Consider the following 14133-nt stretch of genomic DNA (forward strand, 5'->3'; position numbering starts at 1 on the left):
GGTTTTCTGGTTTTTGAGTTCAAAGCTGCTGCAGGCAAAAAGCAAAGATGAAGGTTTGTCTGGTGGACAAGCATGCACCCAAGATGAACAGCTCCTCCTCATTACTCCAGGCTTCTGAAGTTCCCTAATAAAGAGATACTATCAAGGAGTACTTTGTTTTGATGATCAGCTTGATCCTCATTTAGTATCTCGTTGAACAACCTTCTAATTGAGGCCCTACCCCATGCTAAGGACCAACATTTGCACAGCTTCTTCATGGAAATGGAACCTTTTTAATTAAACCAAACACACCCAAGTGCTGGAGAACCTGCAGGGCTTCCAGAACACCCAGCCAGAAGGAGAAACCAAAGAGACTGAGAACATCACTGCACAAAAAAAGATCATCTTTCTTTCTAGGTCACTCAAAACCACACAGAGCTAAAAACACACAGAGGAATTCAGCTCATGGCTACTAGCTTCATGCTACCTCCAAGGGCATGGTTATCTCCACACGGTTAACCTCTGCTTCACACACCATGGTGGTGGTGGGATACAGCCTCTAGAGCTCACCTAGTCCAACCCCACTGCTCGAGCAGGGGCACCCACAGCAGCTTGCACAGGGTCACAGTGTCCAGGTGGGTTTGGCATCTTCTCCAGACAAGGAGACTCCGCAACCTCTCTGGGCAGTCTGCTACAGGTCTCCACCCCCCTCACAACTGTTTTGGGTTCCAGTTTGTGCCCCTTGTCCTGTCACTGAGCACCACTGACAAACACCTGGCCCCATCCTTTTGCCCTTTAGGTAGATATTAAGGCCCTTCAGAAAACTGAAGTTCCCACACATGCCAATGGCCCACCAGCCTGGTTGCTCTGCATGTCACCACTGAATTTCTTCTGGGCAAAGCTTCATTCATCAGAAAACATCTTGAGAGCGAAACAAGCATTGAGAAATCTCACAGCCAACAGCTTTGACCTGGAGAAATCCAGATGAAAGTCCAGGCGGCTCTCAATGTCACAAACCAGAACTGTGTGCCAATCATCATGGAACCACAGGATGGGGTGGGTTGAAGAGACATTCAAAGGTGACCTAATCCAACCCTCCGCTATCAGCAGGGACACCTGCAACTAGAGCGAGTTGCTTGGAGCCCCAGACACCCTGACCACTTCTCTATGCAACCTGGGACAGGCTCTCACCATCTTCAGTGTCAAATGCTACTCCCTTCTCTCCAGTCTGAATCTCCCTCTGAGTTCAAACCATGTCCTGTCACAACAGGCCCTGTTCAAAAGCCTGGCCCCACCTTTCTTCTAAGCACTCGAAGGCCACCAGAAGGTCTCCCTGGAGCCTTCTCCTCTCCAGGCTGAACAACCCCAACTCTCTTAGCCTGGCCTCACAGCAGAAGGCTTCCAGCCCTCCCATCACTGCTGTGACCTCCTTTGGTCCCACTCCAACAAGTCCATGCCTGTCTTGTGCCGAGGGCTCCAGCGCTAGCCCCAAGCACTGCAGGTGGGGTCTCCTCAGAGTGGAGAAGGGCAGAATCACCTCTCTGGGAGTTCTTCACCAACCCTCCAATGAGCTGGGAGTATATGGTGCCAGCTCATGCCCAGATTCTTACCCACCAGCACCCCAAAGGCCTTCTCCACAGGGCTGCTTCTCCAGCTTGGGTTCATACCAGAGGTTGCCTCAGCCTAGGTGCCAAACCTTGCACTTGGCCTGGTAGAATCTCATGAGGTTCCCCTAAGCCCACTATGTCCAGCCTGTCCAGGTCCCTCTGATGGATCCCATCTCTCAAGTCATCTCAACCTCACCACTCAGCTTGATGTCATCAGTAAAGTTGCTGAGGGTACCTCAATCCCAGCATCCATGTCAGTGATGGGAGATACTGCACAGCACTGGTCCCAGTACAGACCCCTGAGGGGCACCACTCATCACCCATCTCCATCTGGACACCAAGTTCCTGACTTGGGCAATGTCAATGAAAAATCAGCTGTTCCCTTTTCCATGGGACTTTAGCAGAAATAAAATCAGCTGCATCCCTGCCCCAGCCTGGTCCATGACAGAGCTGCCCAAACCCTCGTGCCAGCAAGGAGGGAGGGTGGGAATTGATGAAGAAGGGCTCTGATAATCAAGACAGGGACAACTTTAGGGCAGTCGTCGCAGCTCAGACCCTGGCTTTGAGGACAGAGTCTAAATGAGGAGTTCACAGCCCAAGGAAATGGCCTTAAAAGTAACCAAAAATCACTAAAATAACCTAAAGCTTCTCCCACAGAAAAGGTGAAGGCTTCAAATGACCAAGAAGGATGCCACTGGGTTCTCCAAGTCTCATCAAGAGGGATTGTATCAATGGTAGGGAAAGGAATGAACATCAGCCCTGCACAAAGGATCATCACCAAGTACTACAGAACTTCAAAACTAGCCCAGAGAATGCCAATTGTGAGAGAGGCAGGAAGAAAGATCAAGGAACCATGGAATCACTGAATAGGCTGGCTTGGAAGAGACCTCCAAGATACAATCCTTAACCCAGCACTGCCAAGGTGCCTCCAAACCACGGCCCTCAGTATCACATCTCCATGGCTTTGAAACTCCTCCAGGGATGGGGATTCCACCACTGCCCTGGACAGAATGGGCCAGGCCTGGGCAACCCTCAAGGAGCCTAAGTCTTCCCTGTGGCAACCTGGGGTCATTTCCTCTTGTTCTGTCTTTTTTTGCTTGGGAGACCAACCCTCACCTGGCTCCAGCCTCCTTTCAGGGAGTTGCAGAGAGCCAGGTCTCCCTTCAGCTTCCTTTTCTCCAGGCTCAACAACCCCAGGTCCCTCAGCTGCTCCTCACAAGTTCTTCAGACCCTTCACAGGCTTCATTGCCCTTCTCTGGACCTGCTCCAGCCCCTCAGTGTCCTTGGAGTGGGAAGCCCCAAGCCAAGACCGTTTCTCCTTCGTTGAATGTCTCCCCAAACCCTAGGTCAGCAGTTTGGTTGTGATTTGCTGAAGTTCTTACTCTTCCCAAATCTACGTCTTGAGGAGCAGAGCAAAGGTCCACCAGCTCGACCAACAAACTGTGATGATGCAACCACTCTTTTCCTCAGATGTCTGCTGGCAGCAGGGTTTCAGTTTCACTTCACATTTCACTTGTTAAAAAACCTCAAGTAAATCTCCAAACACCAACTAGGAACTAAAAATTTCTCCTGCTCTAAAAATAACTCAACAGTTTTGGTTCTTGGGAGCCTGCACCACTTCACTCCCAACATTTTCTTCCAGGTATCTCCACTTGGAAACTCACTGCAGCTCCTAAGAAATGAAGTCCAAGACTTAACTTTCTTCAGCTACCTAAAATGGAAAAGGAAAAGAGGACCAAGGAAGCCATGGACAGATCACATGCAAGCTGCCACATTGAGAGCAGGACAGATATTAACAGTAATTAGTTACCCATGAGACAGCAACATGTCCTAAGACAGACCTAAGCACACTGGAGAGCTGGGGAGAAGAATCTCATGAAGTTCAACCAGGGCAAGGGTAGGGTCCTGAATCCATGGGAGAGCAACCCCCTACCCCAGTACAGGCCTAGGGTGACCTGCTGGGAAGCAACTCCATGGAGAAAGACCTGGGAGTGCTGGGAGATAACAAGGTCACCATGAGACAACAATGTGCCCAGGTGGCCAAGAAGGTCAAGGGTTTCCCGGGGGACATGAAAAAGAGTGTGGCCAGCAGGTTGAGAGAGGTTCTCCTGCCCCTCTGCTCTATCCTAGAGAGGCCACATCTGGAGAAGTGAGTCCAGTTCTGGGCTCCCCAGTTCAATAGAGACTGGGAGCTACTGGAGAGAGTCCAGTAGCTGGACTGGAGGCTGACATGCTGCTGAGGGGCCTGAAGCATCTCTGTGAGAGGGAAAGGCTGAGAGCCCTGGGGCTGTTGAGCCTGGAGAAGAGCAGCCTGAGAGGGCATCTTCTCAATGCTCAGCCACACCTGAAGGGTGGAGGTCATGAAGATGTGGCCATACTCCTGTCAATTGTGTCCAGAAACAGGACAAGGGGCAATGGGCACCAGCTGGAACCCAGGAGGTGACATCAGGAGAAATTTGCTGGCTGTGAAGGTGCTGGAGCCCTGGAGCAGGCTGTCCAGAGAGGTTGCGGAGTCTCCTTGTCTGGAGAGATTCCAACCCACCTGGCCACTGTGATCCTGGACAAGCTGCTGTGGGTGACCCTGCTGGAGCACAGGGTTGGACTGGATGAGTTCCAGAGGCCCCCTCCCAATCCACCACCCATCCTCTCTTCTGCACCACAGAGCTTACTACTTAATTATGATCCAAACTAGGGAGATGGTCACAGTGTGTAGCTACTCCTCCAGCTAGCCTCTGTGCATCCAGAAGCTAGAAGACCACCTGTAATGGCCATAGAAATGACAAAACATTAAGTTTGGTTGATCGTCTCCATCTTGAACAGCTAAGATGATGATTCTGAGTCACGTCTCAATGCTGCTTTCCACCTCAAACTCATCAGCCAGCTATGGAAGAAGATTCAGAGTTATCATAAAGTCACAGAATGGTTTGGGTTGGAAGGGATCTTTAAAGGTCAACCAGAGCACACTACAAAATACAGCCAGCATCTCTCTCACCCTTCATCAAGGGCAAGGAGGCTGGTGAAGGGTCTGGAGAAGGAGAAGGGTCTGGAGAACTTGTGAGGAGCAGCTGAGGGACCTGGGGTTGCTGAGCCTGGACAAAAGGAGGGCTCACCTTCCAGCTCTCTACAACTCTCTGAAAGGATCTTGCAGACAGATGGAAGTTGGTCTCTTCTCTCAAGGAACAAGCAGCAGGACAAGAGGAAATGGCCTCAGGTTGTTCCAGGGTAGGTATAATTTGGACATGAGGAACAATTTCTGCCCTTTCAGAATTGTCCAGGTTACCCAGAGCAACCCATCCCTGGAGGGGTTTCGAAGCCAGGGAGCTGTGGTGCTGAGGGCTGTGGTTTGGTGGTGCCCTGGCAGTGCTGGGGCAAAGGTTGGACTCCATGATCTTCTAGGCCTGTCTCAACCTAAATGATTCTAAGGCAACCTCAGAGAGGTGAGGTCACCAGCAAAACCTTTGCTCAGCACGTGGAGTCTTCTCCAGCAGGATCCATCTCCCCTACCCTGGAGATATTTCTGCTGTGAGTGACTAAGCTGAATTAGTCACCCAGGATCCCTTGGCAGCAGAGCAGAAACAAGCACTTCTGGAGCAAAAACTCAGCTCTATTTTTGACTTCTGCATCAAAAAGCAAATGAAGGACTAAAAAAGGAGGCCTGAACTGGTTACCTCAGGAGGAGACACTGCCACCAGAGATGGGTCAAGTTCAGTGTGAGGTCTCCCTCCCCTTTCAGAGGAGGAACAAAAGGTTTGGAAAGTCATGGAAGAAAATTCCAATGATGAAAGGAAATTTAAGACCAAGAAATGCTAAAAATTAAGAAAAAGCTTAGGGAATGAAGACCAACAAACCACCAAGAGAAACCATCTGCCATGACAAACAGGAAGGGCAACCCAGGGTCTTGAGCAACATGGCCAAGTGGATATGTGGTGCTGAGAGCCATGGTTTGGTGGTGCCCTAGGAATGCTGGGTTAAGGGTTGGACTTGATGGTCTTCAGCATCTTTCCATGGTATGGTAGTGACCTGGCAATGCTGGGTCAGTATTTGGACTTGATGGTCTTCAAGGTCTCTTCCAACCAAACCCATTCTCTAATTCCATGATTCTACTGGGCAGGACTTCACACTCCAAGAAGCTCCAAGGAGACAACCTCCCTGCAGGGCTGGGTCTCAGCCCTTCAGCCTTCCCAACTCTGCATCCTCCAAGAAGTTCTGAACTGGTAGGGACTCTGCAGGGAGTCAGGACTCCAAAACTCCATGTGGACATGGCTCTTTGGGACAGGGCTTAATGGCCATGGTGGTGTGGGGTCAGCAGTTCCACTCAATGATCTCAAAGTTCTTTTCCAACCAAAATGATTCTGTGATTCTACAAGAAGTGATTTCGTTGGTCCCACCTCTCACTCTGCTGAAGGTCCCCCAGCTCATGGCTTCCCTTGGTCCATTCTTCAGTGCAGTTTTGGTCTTTGGATCATTTTTTTCTGATCCCTGAAACTGAAACAGGTTGCCCAGGGAGGCTGTGGACTTCCCTCCCTGGAGATGTTCAAGGCCAGGTTGGGCGGGACCTTGAGCAACCTGGTCTGGTGGGAGGTTTTCCTGCCCATGGCAGAGGGTTGGAACTGGCTATCTTGGAAGGTCCCTTCCAACCCAACTCATTCTATGGTTCTGTGGAAGAGGAAACATGCAGCAGAACAAAGCTCAAATCCATCCTTTAGTATCTTCTAGTGTGTTCAAGTGTTGATGGAACATCTCCTGATCATTAATTGGGTGCTCTCACTCAGGACCTGAGGTGCTGGCACTTTACCTTAGAGGTCTTCTCCAACCTGAATAATCGATTCCCTGAGGATGATCTGGAGATTCCATTCCCTAGGGATTTTTTTGAAGGTCTGGAGAACAACAGCAAAGATGTGGAAGGATCTGGGGAACTTTTGAGGAGCAGCTGAGTGAACTGGGGTTGTTGACCCTGGAGAAAAGGAGGCTGAGGGGAGACCTTCTGGCTCTCTACAATTCCCTGAAAACAGGTTGGAGCCAGGTGGGGGTCAAGGTCTTCTCCCAAGTGATGGGACAAGAGGAAATGGCCTCAAGTTGCCCTAAGGGAGATTCAGGTTGGATATGAGGAACAATTTTTGTCCCTTAAGAGTTGTCCAAACCCAGCCTAGGCTGCCCAGGACAGTGGTAGAATCCCCATCCCTGGAGGGAGTTTTCAAATCCATGGAGATGGGGAGCTGAGAGCCATGGTTTGGTGGTGCCCTGGCAGTGCTGGGTTAAGGGGTGGACTGCATGACCTTCAAGGCATTCTCCAACCAAAACCATCCTGTGACTCCATGAATTAATCCAAACGTGGACTCCCACCATCTAGCACTCTGCAGCCCCACTATTCCCAGTCTCTTCCCATTTTACTTCTCCAGCAGTGGTGCTCAGCAGAAGAGGAGCAGGGCAAGAGGAGGTGGTCTTCTGCCAAGCAGAGGAGCACCACCAAGGCAGAAGGACCCAGCAGGAAGATGTTGCACCACACATGGAGATGAGTTCAGCTGAACCACACCCCGTGTAAAACCTCAGGGCCACAGACCTGCTCTTGTAACTCTTCTCCTTCCTGGTCACAGGTTACTGGGTCCTCCTCCCTTTGTGCAACCACAGCTGAAGCTGGGAGAAGGACCTGAGCCAGATCCCTCACAGCCAGGTGAGCTCTGGGCTCTCCACACAAACATCAAGGCCACCACATGGCAACCTGGCCTGGAGCCCAGTGACGTCACTGTGGAACAGTGCCCTTTGTCCTCTGGCTCAGAATCTTGGTTTCAACCTCTCTCTAGAATCTCAATTGTCCTTCTGGAGAAAGAAATCTGGCTGAGCAGGAAAGAACTGTGTGAAGTGACACAGCAGAGCAGCTGCTGAAGGAACAAGAGGTGTGCTCAGCATTCTGGCTTTGATCAGCAATGGTGTGGCTGCCAGGAGCAGGGATTGTCCCTCTGGACTGGGCATTGCTGAGCCCACAACTGGAATCCTGGGGTCAGTTTTAGGCAACTCACTTCAAGAAGAGCATTGAGGGGCTGGAGCAGGTTCAGAGAAGGGCAACAAAGCTGGGGAAGTGTCTGGAAAGCGTGTGAGGAGCAATTGAGGGACCTAGGGTTGTTAAGCCTAGAGAAAAGAAGACTAAAGGGAGACCTTCTGACCCTCTGTAACTCCCTGAATGGAGGCTGGAGCCAGGTGGGGCTGGTCTCTTCTCCCAGTGGTCAAGGGACAGGAAGAGAGGAAACAGCCTCAAGTTGCTTAGTGGAGGTTTAGGCTGGACATTAGAAGAAACTTCTTCACTGAAGATGCTCTCAAAGACTGGAACAGGCTGCGCAGGGAGGTGGTAGGGTCTGCAACCCTGGAGGGGTTTCAAAACCACAGAGATGTGGTGCTGAGGGCCATGGTTTAGCACCAGCCTTGGTAAAGCTACAGAATAGTTAGACTAGATGATCTTCAAGGTCTTCTCCAACCCAAACAATTCTGTGACTCTGATCACAGCCTCACTGAGGTTGGAAAAGACCTCAAAGATCATCCAGGCCAACCAAGCAAACCTTCCTCATCCCACCCCAATGCAGACGGCAGAAGCAGAACCAAGCTCAGCTTTATAAGAACCCTGAGGAATGAGAAGAAGAAAACGGAGCCCTGAGGAGAAGCCAAGTAGCTTCTGACACAGGCTGAAGGCAAAGCCACCATGCAGCTCCTCAGCTAATTAAACATCCAATTAAAATAATCAGAGCCAAAAGTGAAAGTGAAATATCTGCTGCTCCATTTCCTCCTTCCTGACACAGAAACTGTCACCAGTCCTGTCTGGGGGCTGCTGTCCTCCTACCAGTAAGCAGCACTGGGCTGCCCCCGGCTGCTGCTGCTCCCAGTTCTGCCAAATGACATCAGGATCAAAGTGACTCCTTAGGTAGTGGTGTCACTGGCAGGCACTGGGCCCTGAGGACCAGCAGGGCTGGAAAGAACACCCAACAGACAGCTAGCACTGGAATAATGGGAGGAACTGGGCAGCTAGATAGGCACACTGGGAAGAACAGGAGAGCAAGCCTGAGCAGCAGAGCTTCCCCTCTCAGGCTGACCATGGAGACAGAATGGTTTGGGCTGGAGAAGGCCTTTGAGGTCACGGAATCCAATCCTTAAGCCAGCACTGCCAGGGCACCACCATGGCCCTCAGCACTCTGAGTGCTGAGAAGAAGCTGCTTCTGCTCTGAACCAGGCTTCCAGATGTGAGAGGTAACCCTCCACAACTGCCTCCTCAGACAGACAGTTGACATCAGTTGTGAGCACAACTCAATTCAATCTCTGTTTTACTCCTCCTTGATCTAACACTACACACAAGGACCCCTCCAAAATATTGCTACCTCTAAAGTTCTGCAAACCACTCTGCTTTTGCTTCTCCACTCACTGACCTTGTAGACTAGTTTGGGTTGGAAGAGACCTCCAAGATCATTGAGTCCAACCATCATGGCATTAAACCATGTCCCCAGGTGCCATATCCACACATTTCTTGAAAACATCCAAGACTCTACCACCTCCCTAGGCAAACACTCACCCACCTCTCTCAGGTCATTTACACCTCAGTTGCCCAGTTCTTCTGGTCATATAGCTGCTGGTTCAGTAACATCTCCTGCTCTCCTCTCCCTGGGCATTCCAGTTTGACCATTTGGATGGCTGAGCTCAGCAATGGTTTAGCTACTCCCCCTTTAGACACCAACACTGCAGAGTCCAAGGCACAACAGGAAAAAAAAATGTCCTGCTTGCTCATTGCAATGGTTTGGGTCAGAACAGCCCCTCCAAGATCCTCAGGACTCACCTCCAAGTTGTCAACAGGGACACCTCCAACTAGAGCAGGCTGCTCAAAAGACCTTGAATTCATTTCCAAGGATGGGGCCTCCACCACATCTCTGGGCAACCTGTTCCAGTATTTCGCCACCCTCATAGTGAAGAATTTCCTCCTGATGTCCAACCTAAATCTACCCTGCTCCAGTTTCAAACCATTGCCCCTCGTTCTATCACCACAGGTCTTTAAACAGTCCCTCCTCAGCCTTCCTGTAGGTCCCCTTCAGATTCTGAAATGCCACCAGAAGGTCTCCCTGGAGCCTTCTTCAGGTTAAACAGCCCAAACTCCTTTAGCCTGTCCCCACAGGAGAGGTGCTCCAGCCCTCAGATCATGTTTGTGGCCTCCTCTGGACCCACTCCAGCAGGTGGATGTCCTTGTGTTGATCACCCCAGAGCTGGACAGAGTACTCCAGGTGAGGTCTCACCAGAGCAGAGGGGCAGAATCCCCTCTCCCCATCTGCTGGCCACGCTGCTTTTGATGCAGTCCAGGATGCCACTGACCTTCTGGACTGCAAGGACCATCCCCAGGTCTTTCTCCACAGAGCTGCTCCCCAGCCTGGACTGATAGCAGGGATTGTCCCAACCTAGGTGCAGGATCTTGCACTAGGCCTAGCTGAACTTCATGAGGTCCTCCTGAATCCACCTTTCCAGCTTGTCCAGGTCCTTCTGGATGATCCCATTCCTCAGCCATGCCAACCTTACCAGCCAGTTTGGTGTAATCAGCAAACTTGCTCAGGGTGCCTCAATCCCACTACCCATGACACTGATTGAGATACTGAACAGTGCTGGTCCCAGGAGGGACCCCCGAGGAGCACCACTTGTCACCCATCTCCATCTGGACATCAAGCAGTTAAATTATGGACCTGAAGTTAATTATGAACCTGAAGTCATTGTTCTCTAACACAGCATCTTCAGCTTTTGCTCTTGCACTCCTACAGCTTCTACTTGCACTTCTACACCCCCTTATTAGCAGCAGCAGAAGGTTGGGAGGCTCATCCTGGTCCCCCCACCACTCCAAAGTCTCCTCAAACACCTTTTTTGGATGAAATTCTCCTGTCCCACCAATCTCTGCTTGCATCTCAGGAGAGACCTTTGGGGCCTCTGCCAGCCAAACAAACTAAAGGCAGGATTCAACTGAAGGCTTCATTACACAGAGCATGGAGAAACAGTGATCAGCAACACCTGGCAGATGTCCCACCAAAGAGGAGGGGAAGGAGAATTGAAGGATTCCTCCTCCTATCTCAGAATCACACACAGGTAGAATTTAGTTCACTCCAGTTGACTCCCAGTCCAACAGGAAACTGTGAGTGGAAGGTTCTGCCCAGCAGCACTATGAAGTGCAAGAGCTCCAACAGCAGCTCTGAAGGAAGAGCTGACAGGGTTTTGGTCTTCCTTCCCTCACTAGAACCTCTGCAAAACAAGCTGTCAGCAGTATGAAGTCTTCTACAGCAAACATCCTTACTCTGTGGGCTTCAGTTTGAGTACTGGGGGAAAAACAACCCTACCCAATTTCTCAAACATGGTTGTTTCTTTGCTAGTTGTCTCCAGTTTCTGACCTATGAGCTTGCAAATTCTACCTTTCCCTCCTTCAACACAACTAAGACTGCACTGAGCACCAGGTTCAGATGGAGGATCACAGAATCACAGGATGGTTTTGGTTGGAAAGACTCTGCAGACCATGCAGTCCGACCCTTAACCCAGCACTGCCAGGGCACCACCAAACCCTGGCCCTCAGCACTACATCTCCATGGCTCTGAAACCCCTCCAGGGATGGGGAGTCCACCACTGCCCTGGGCAGCCTGGGCCAGGCCTGGACAACCTTCAAGAGCAAGAAATTGTTCTTAATGTCCAACACAAACCTTCCCTGGGGCAACCTGAAGGCATTTCCTCTTGTCCTGTGGCTTGTTTCTTGGGAGAAGAGACCAAGGCCCAAGTGGCTCCAGCCTTCTTTAAGGGAGAGAGCCATCAGGGTCTCCCCTCAGCCTCCTTTCCTCCAGGCTCAACCACCCTATGCCCCTCAGCTGCCCCTCATATGTTGTCCAGACCCTTCTCCTTCTCCAGACCCTTCCCTGGATCTGCCCCTGCACCTTAATGTCCTTCCTGGCTGCTTCAGAGCTCCTCACCATCCCCACAAGAAACACTCAACACCAGTTGCTCTCTCAGAGCTTTGCAGGAAGCTCCCCAAAACCTCAGCACTGAAGGTGTCCATGATTTAGTGGCAGTGGTGGTCTTAGGTTGATGGTTGGACTGGATGATCTTAGAGGGATTTCCAACTCAAACAATTCTATGATTCATAGATTCCTAAAATGGTTTGGGTTGGGACCTTGAAGATCATCAACTTCCAACTATGATCCCTTTCTGCTACAGGCCAAGCTCTTTCCAATAAGCTGCTGCAGCACCATGAATTCTCCAGTATTTCTAGGCAGGATCTTGTCCTGGATCCTTGGACTTGCAACAGAATCCAAGGAAAGTACAAAACCCCCACCAGAAACTGCACAGAAAGCAAACCAAGTGTCCAAATTTTGCTCTTCCCCAGTCCTCAGTCACCTCCTCCCCCAGCAAACCTTTACAGGTATCACCCAAACCAGTCCATATTGTCCCACAGGTTCCCAATCTCCCTTTGCTTCCCATGCTATCACCACACCAGTTGCTATGGCAATGGTTCTACCACCATCTACCAAAGGTTGGGGTGGGCTGTTGTTTTTTTTTTCCACCACCCAAGTATTCTGGCAGCCTGTTGGGCTCTGAAAGTGTGAGAGAGAAGAGAGAAATCCTAAATATCTGTCCTCCAAATGCAGCTTTGGGACCAAAATCTGCTAGGAAGTGATGGTTCCAAAGGTGTAGCCTAGACAGGGCTGAAATCACAACTTTCTCCTTTGCTTTTGGAGACAGAAAAATCCATGATGAAAACAAGCCGGAAAATGCCTACTTTAAAAGCTTGAAGTGGGAGAACAAGACATGAAAAGCACCTCAGGTCCCTCCCCAGCTCTCCCAGTTTCTCTTTTTCACTTCCTAGTTTGTTTGTTGTCCTCAGAGCCAAACAAGCCCTTCAGAATAGGAAGGGAGCCCTGGTTGGAACTACGGAGACGTCACCTTGCCGGACGATTACGCGCTGGAGGGATTCTATTTGTGGCTCCAGCCCCCTACCCCACTTTCTGAGGGTTAAGAGGACCCAGCAGAGTGGCATTTATCTTCACACCAGCACACACGAAGCTGCTAGGATCTTCTCAGTCAAGCTCTGGTCCCCAGCAGGTCCTCAGGAGGCTGACCCCCACACCTCTGACCTTGTGCCACCACCTCTCCCAAAAGCTTCACCAACTACTGAGTCACCAAAACCTGGATCCCCACCAGCTCAGCCCCCTTTCTAAAATCAAATGTAAAAACCCCACACAACAAAACCCACACCAAAGAAAAAACCCAACACAAACTCTGTCAGGCACAAAAAGTCAGATTTAGCCCAGATGTGACCTGGCACGGCATGGCCGGGGGTAAGGTCGCAGAGCTCAGAGATCAGAGCTGCCAGAGGGGCTGCACAACCAGCGCCAGCCGCTTAAGCCCCCTACAACCGCTGCACAGCGCTAAAAAGCCCAGCCCGGGGCCAGCCAGGCTCGGCCCGGCGGCCCTGGCAGCGGCAGGGGCCCAGGGACCGATCCCTGCCGAGGCTCTGCTAGGGGAGAAGGGGCTGGCATCGCGGCCCGGGAGGCCGAAGCGGAGGCGGCAGGGGAGGAGGAAGGCGGCGGGTTGGAGGCGGTGGCAGAAGCTGGCAGGGGGTGGCAGTGGGTTACAGGAGGTGGCAAAGAGCGGCAGAGGGTGGCAAGGGGTCTGGAAGTGCGTGACAGGGGGTGACAGGGGCTGGCAGGGGCTGACAGGGGGTGGCAAGGGGCTCGGGCCGCGCACCGCCTCCGCCGCCCGCCGGGCCGGGCCCAGTGCTTCAAGCCCGGCGGAGGAAGGCGGAAGCGGCTCTCGGTGGGGCTCGGCACAGCCAACGCCGGCCCCGCCGAGGCGGCAGCGGGAGGCTGAGCGGCGGCGGTGACAGCTCGGTACGGGCGACGGCGGCGGGGGGCCCGGGGCCGCGGGGTCTGTCTCACCTGCTGGGCTGGGAGCGGGGGGTCCGGGCCTCGGCCCTCCGCGGGGGCGGCGCTACCTGGCTGCTTGGGCCGGCGGGCATGGGCCTGGGCCGCGGCCGAGGTGGGCAGCGGGGCCGGGGCTGCGCTGACAGCGAACGGCGGGAGGCGGCGGGTGCGGAGGTCCGTCGGATCCAAAATGGCGGCGGCGCCGCGGCTGGCAGCGCGGGGGGGGGAGGGGGGGAGCGGGGGAGGGGCGGAGCGGGGAGGGGCGGGGTCTGACTGGAGGGGCGGGGCCGGGGCAAGCTGTGGGGACGGGGATAAGAATAGGGGACGGAGACGGGGGTAGGAATAACGGACGCGGACAGGGATAGGAATAGGGGACGGCGATAGCGGATGGGATAGGGACAGAAATAGAGGACAGGGATAGGGATAGGGCAGTGACAAAGACAGGGGACGGGGACAGGGAACAGGGGACCGGGGACATGGACAGGGGACAGGGATAGCAACAAGTATAGGGACAGAGATAGGGGACAGGGACAGGGGATGAGCGGTGGGAACAGAGGAAGGGGGATGGAGACAGGAGACAGAGGATGATGCCCTGGGATCACTGGGAGTAACTGGGAGGAAGGAAGGAGGCACTG

At 52.5% G+C, this 14133-nt stretch overlaps 1 protein-coding gene across 2 annotated transcripts in view; it reads right to left on the reverse strand.

Moving 5' to 3' along the window:
• Positions 1-13695, reverse strand: part of PPP6R2 (protein phosphatase 6 regulatory subunit 2) — a 76710-nt gene extending 63015 nt beyond the window's left edge. For both annotated transcript variants that reach the window (XM_068169732.1, XM_068169724.1), the window contains exon 1: positions 13514-13695. The gene's annotated coding sequence lies outside the window, so the exon portion shown is untranslated. The remainder of the gene's footprint in view (positions 1-13513) is intronic.
• Positions 13696-14133: the final 438 nt, after the last annotated feature.

The sequence above is a fragment of the Melanerpes formicivorus genome, unplaced genomic scaffold (genome assembly GCF_026170545.1).
Source record: "Melanerpes formicivorus ecotype bairdi unplaced genomic scaffold, bMelFor1.0.p_v2 SCAF_3, whole genome shotgun sequence".
NCBI lineage: Eukaryota > Metazoa > Chordata > Aves > Piciformes > Picidae > Melanerpes > Melanerpes formicivorus.